This window comes from Hyla sarda, chromosome 5 (genome assembly GCF_029499605.1).
Source record: "Hyla sarda isolate aHylSar1 chromosome 5, aHylSar1.hap1, whole genome shotgun sequence".
In the NCBI taxonomy this organism is placed as follows: Eukaryota; Metazoa; Chordata; class Amphibia; order Anura; family Hylidae; genus Hyla; species Hyla sarda.
The window spans coordinates 18465049-18471848 of record NC_079193.1 but is presented as its reverse complement, the minus strand read 5'-3'; positions in this window follow the sequence as shown (position 1 = coordinate 18471848).

Below are 6800 nucleotides of genomic sequence, written 5' to 3'. Positions count from 1 at the left end.
TGAGTGCAGCTCTGGGGGTGACAGGAGGACAAGACATGAAGTAACAGTAGAATAGTGAGTGCAGCTCTGGGGGTGACAGGAGGACGAGACATGAAGTAACAGTAGAATAGTGAGTGCAGCTCTGAAGGTGACAGGAGGACAAGACATGAAGTAACAGTAGAATAGTGAGTGCAGCTCTGGGGGTGACAGGAGGACAAGACATGAAGTAACAGTAGAATAGTGAGTGCAGCTCTGGGGGTGACAGGAGGACAAGAAATGAAGTAACAGTCAAATAGTGAGTGCAGCTCTGGGGGTGACAGGAGGACAAGACATGAAGTAACAGTCGAATAGTGAGTGCAGCTCTGGGGGTGACAGGAGGACAAGACGTGATGCAACAGTAGAATAGTGAGTGCAGCTCTGGGGGTGACAGGAGGACAAGACATGAAGTAACAGTAGAATAGTGAGTGCAGCTCTGGGGGTGACAGGAGGACAAGACATGATACAACAGCTGAATGGTGATTGTAGCTTTGGAAGTGACTGGATGAAAACATGTAACAGCAGAATAGTGAGTACAGCTCTGAAAATGACTGAATTATACGGCAGGAACATTGAGTGCAACTTTGGAGGTGGCTGGAGTAGAAGACATGCTACACATAGACCGGTCAGTCGGTCCCTGCCCCATTGGGGGGGGGGGGGGCGATATTTCCATTAAACCTTTTCCAACTCTTTTTACTGCGTTCATTGGTGATGGACAACATATTAAAAAAATAAGAATACTAATGTGAGATGTTACCAGTTGTTCCTCCGTAAGACGAGGACATGAAAGGAAGAGGCTTCAGACAGCGTGTACTCCGAGTCAACCATCTTCCTTTTGTGAAAAACAAAGTCCCTAAATGAATGAAGAGGCGAGGTTCTTAGCCCGGCAGGGGGCCGCGCGGTAATAATGTCCTGCTGGGCTGAACCGCACTAGACAAAATACACTCGCAGGAATTTCGCCTCCGATAATGGAACATTACCTGCTCACCTCCCGGGCGGCGGAGCGTGGTCTCCTCCTGCCTGGCATGAGTGGCATTAATTAATCAGTGGCTGGCGCTGATTAGCCGTGGGCTGGCCATCAGATGGAGACCCTAAGAGGGTTCTCTGCGGGGTTGGGAGCCTGGTCGGTGTCTTCATGTTTAGGCTGACTTATTTTATCTTTTTCGTACCATCAGCTCATGAAACCAGGAAATCTGATTCCCTATGACCTGCAGTGAAACGCAGCAAATCACCGCGGCAGATGCTTTCTAAGTCTGCTTGAAAGCTCACTCCTATTAATGGGATAGGCAAACACCCGTCAGGCGGCGCTTGTTAAAATAATGTGCATATGCTCCGCCGAGATGTTAGGATCGCACATCACTCTTCTGCTCATTTATTGTAATTCTTTTAACAAACCAGGACTATCTGTAAATAAGAACAGATTTTCCAGCGTGGAACATGCAGATAATCCTTTATTGAGTAAAATCGGAAACACAGGAACGGGAGGACATGACGCGTTTCAGGCGTGTACCGCCCTTAGGGCGGTACACGCCTGAAACGCATCATGTCCTCCCGTTCCTGTTAGGGATCGACCGATATCGTTTTTTTAGGGCCGATACCGATAATCGGTGGAGGTTAGGGCCGATAGCCGATAACTTATACCGATATTCCGGTATAAGTTATCGGCTATTTATCCCCCCCTCGACACCGCTGCAGATCATTGATTTAAAGCGGGCGCTTTAAATCAATGCACTGCAGTGGCTTTTGCGGTGCCATAGGCCGCCGCCGCCACCCGCTTCTCTCCCCCTACCTGTCAGGGTGGTCCGGGCCATCCTTCCTTCCTTCCTGTAGTGTCCGGTGGCATTCAGGGTGGAGGGTGAACCGGTCCGGGCTGTCCTTCTTCTCCGGGGGTCATCTTCTCCACTCCGGGCAGGCTTTGGCCTAGTACGCTGCATAGACGCCGCTGCGCAGTGACGCCCGTGCGTAGCGACGCACCTGACATCACAGCGTAGCGGCGTCTATGCAGTGTACTAGGCCGGGGCCTGCCCGGAGTGGAGAAGATGACCCCCGGAGAAGGAGGACAGCCCGGACCGGTTCACCCTCCACCCGGAATGCCGCCGGACACTACAGGAAGGAAGGATGGATGGCCCGGACCACCCCCATAACGGGTAAGTTTAATTTTTTTTATTGACTCGGAGGGTGGGGGAGGGGCTGGAGGGGCAAAAATCCATACTGGTATACCGCCCAGCACTACGGTGGGGGGTGCGACGCGGTGCGGTGGGTCGGGGGGGCGGTCGCGGTGCGGCAGGTCGGGGGGTGGGGCGGTCGCGGTGCGGTGGGGGCAGTGCGGGGGGCATTATCGGCTTATCGGCAAGGAAATTGCCGAAACCGATAATGCCCAAAATCGTGATTATTGGCCCATAATATCGGCCATACCTATAATCGGTCGATCCCTAGTTTCTGTGTTTCCGATTTTACTCAATAAAGGATTATCTGCATGCTCCATGCTGGCAATCTGTTCTTATTTCCATTGTCTGGTGTAGCCATACGCCTGCCGTGCTGTGGAAAGGACGCCTATCCGGTGAGCTGATCTACCTGTCTCCTCCTATCTGTAAATAACAAACAAACAATTATCCACTTGTCTTCAACATGGAAGTCAACCAAAAATAACATTTGACGCCATTCAGCTCATTGTTATCTTAAAATTTTTTTTCTCTCAAAGTGCAGGGCTCAAGTCCTGCAGGAACTAATGGGAATGGAGTTCCTGCACTTTTTCCACAGCAGAGACGCAGTTCCCATTAGCAGGGGTCCTGAAGGACCAGCCCTTAAAGGGATACTCCGCCCCCTAGACATCTCATCCCCTATTCAAAGGATAGGGAATAAGATGTCTGATCGTGGGGGTCCCGACGCTGGGGACCTCCGCGATCTCGGCTGCGGCACCCCAGACATCCGGTGCACGGAGTGAACTTCGCTCCGTGCCGAATGACTGGTGAAGGGGGGCAGAGGCTCGTGATGTCACGGCCATGCCCCCTCAATGCAAGTCTATGAGAGGGGGCGTGACAGCCGTGTTCTAAATGAACACCGGGTGCTGAACAGAGATCGCAGGGTCCCAGCTTCAGTATCCCCCATGATCAGACATCTTATCCCCTATCCTTTGGATAGGGGATAAGATGTCAAGCAGTGGAATACCCCTTTAAAGAAATCGGGGTTGGTAGTAAAAAAAACCTCAATTTATAAATCTAGGGGGATCAAAAATCTTGGACCGTGAAAAGAAATATATAGAAAGCTCACAAATTTTCCAGATTTTTTAGTTTTCAGATGTGTACATCATACAGTGTAATGGAAATGTCTTCTTGTGTATTTTCGTCTTTCTCTGTTCGGTTCCTCATCTGTTGCCGTTTCACATGGCCTCAGGCTTCAATACTTTGTAATATTTCACAAGAAATGTGCTCACTTTACATGCTAAAAATACAAAGTTTCATAATTTGAAATGGAACAAATACCGTATATACTCGAGTATAAGCCGACCCGAGTATAAGCCGAGACCCCTAATTTCAACCCAAAATCCCAGGAAAAGTTATTGACTCGAGTATAAGCCTAGGGTGGGAAATACCTCATCCCCCCCCTGTCATCATCCAGACCCGTCATTAACATCCCCCCTTCATCATCCCCTTATCATCCCACACATCCCCCCTTCATCATCCCCTTATCATCCCACACATCCCCCCTTCATCATCCCCTTATCATCCCACACATCCCCCCTTCATCATCCCCTTATCATCCCGCACATCCCCCCTTCATCATCCCCTTATCATCCCACACATCCCCCCTTCATCATCCCCTTATCATCCCACACCCCCCCCTTCATCATCCTCTTCTCATCATTCGCCCTCAGTGGTCTTCAACCTGCGGACCTCCAGAGGTTTCAAAACTACAACTCCCAGCAAGCCCGGGCAGCCATCGGCTGTCCGGGCTTGCTGGGAGTTGTAGTTTTGAAACCTCCGGAGGTCCGCAGGTTGAAGACCACTGCGGCCTTCAACATCATCCAGCCCCCCTCTCACCCCCTTTAGTTCTGAGTACTCACCTCCGCTCGGCGCTGGTCCGGTCCTGCAGGGCTGTCCGGAGAGGAGGTGGTCCGGTGAGGAGGTGGTCCGGGCTGCTATCTTCACCGGGGGCGCCTCTTCTCCGCGCTTCCGGCCCGGAATAGAGCCGTTGCCTTGACAATGACGCAGAATTACGTTGGCAATGAACGCACCTCTGCGTCGTTGTCACGGCAACGTGACTATTCTGAGGCCGGGCCCGAAGCGCTTAGAAGAGGCCTCCCCGGTGAAGATAGCAGCCCGGAACCAGTATCCCACCGGACCACCTCCTCACCGGACAGCCCTGCAGCACCGGACCAGCGCCGAGCGGAGGTGAGTACTCAGAACTAAAGGGGGTGAGAGGGGGATGGATGATGTTGAAGGCCGCAGTGGTCTTCAACCTGCGGACCTCCGGAGGTTTCAAAACTACAACTCCCAGCAAGCCCGGACAGCCGATGGCTGCCCGGGCTTGCTGGGAGTTGTAGTTTTGAAACCTCTGGAGGTCCGCAGGTTGAAGACCACTGCGGGTGGGGGAGTTCACTCGAGTATAAGCCGAGGGGGGTGTTTTCAGCACGAAAAATCGTGCTGAAAAACTCGGCCTATACTCGAGTATATACGGTAGTTGTTTTCTGTAACTTACAAATAGGAACTTTTGTCACTAGTTACACTGACTCCATTGACACTGAGGACACCCAAGGATGTGGTCATGGTTGGTAAGAAAGTGGACATTTAGCGGGGTCTTTTTCTGTGATCTCTATGCATGTCAGGAACTGTCCAGAGTAGGAGCAAATCCCCATAGCAAACCTATCCTGCTCTGGACAGTTCCTGATATGGACAGAGTTGTCAGCAGAGAGCACTGTGGTCAGACTGAAAAGAAATTCAATAAGAAAATAACTTCTTGTGGAGCATACAGCAGCTGATAAGTACTGGAAGGATTAAGATTTTTAAATACCGCGGCGGTCCCGAACAGCCCGACTGAGCAGCCGGGTCACTTTCACTTTAGAAGCGGCGGTCAGCTTTGACCGCCGCTTCTAAAGGGTTAATACCAGACATCGCCGCGATCGGCGATGTGTGGTATTAGCCGCGGGTCCCGGCCGTTGATGAGCGCCGGGACCGACACGATATGATGCGGGATCGCATCGTGATCCCGCTTCATATCGCGGGAGCCGGCGCAGGACGTAAATATACGTCCTGTGTCGTTAAAGGGGTACTCCGGTGAAAAACTTTTTTTTTATTTAAATCAACTGGTGTCAGAAAGTTAAACAGATTTGTAAATTACTTCTATAAAAAAATCTTAATCCTTCCTGTACTTATTAGCTGCTGAATACTACAGTGGAAATTCTTTTCCGTTTGAAACACAGAGCTCTCTGCTGACATCACGAACACAGTGCTCTCTGCTGACATCTCTGTCCATTTTATGAACTGTCTAGAACAGCATATGTTTGCTATGGGGGATTTCCTTTTACCCTGGAGAGTTCATAAAATGGACAGAGGTGTCAGCAGAGAGCACTGTGTTTGTGTTGTCAGCAGACAGTTCTGTGTTTCAAACGGAAAAAGAATTTCCACTGTAGTATTCAGCAGCTAATAAGTACAGGAAGATTTTTTAATAGAAGTAATTTACAAATCTGTTTAACTTTCTGGCACCAGTTGATTTAAAAAAATAAAGTTTTTCACCGGAGTACCCCTTTAAATTTACATTCCCTTTGGAGGGCAACTCCATCGCCAATAGACAGGTATTCAGGAATCCTTGTTCTTTGTGGGGGTCACAGAGGTCAGATACTAACCTGAAGTTTTATAAGAGCCTCTTGCACTTCAGAGGCCTCTGGCCAGAACCAAAGCTTTGTGGATAATGTGTCAACTCCCAGCATAAACCTGCATCCTGCTATAGGATATTGCAGCTCACCATCCGTAAGTACATTAATCTTACTAAAGTCACCCACCAAAATGTACTAATTGTTTCATTTTCACCAACCCATAAAACTTTGTGTTGAACATGTTTGACTCCCCCGAACTTACATTGAAGAGGGCAATGGGATCCCAAGTAGAGAAGTATTTGGAACCCATCATTCTTGAGCGGGGGGGGGGGTCACAGAGGTAAGACAACAACACTAAAAGTTCCATATTGGATAATCAAGCCAACCATATAATATGTAGGAAAGGCTGATACAGAGTGGGAGAAGGATCAGGCATGCTGGATTTCAGCAGCCTGATCCTTTAGTTCTCAGGTACTTTGTGACGCCAGGGCCCCATTAACCTACATGGTCCGAAAATAGCACAGCTTCTCCTGGGCCAGGGACGGGACAATAAATACACCGATGCCAGGTTACGGATAACTGTCTTTACTGAGGCAGAAGTAGATGTTACAATCCTCACAGTGCAGATTAGAGTAGAGGAGATGCAGTGTAACCCTTGGGAGCCCTGTAGAATTGCTGTGACTTGTATTGTGCTAGGGATTTTACACTCAATGCTGAGCTATCCCACGCTGACTAGGGTCTGTATAGCTTCCAATTAACGCTACACCACCAGGATATGAGCTATCACTGTGTGGCCTGTCAACTCACTGGATATTATGCATACAATTAGGAACACTTGCAGAATGGCACAATGTTTACCTGACAGGATGCACACGGGTACTGGAACACCACACATGAACACATTATTTTTTTTTGTAAATTAACATTGTGTTGTTCCTCTATTATTCCTTCTGGAAATGCACATAGAGGTTTG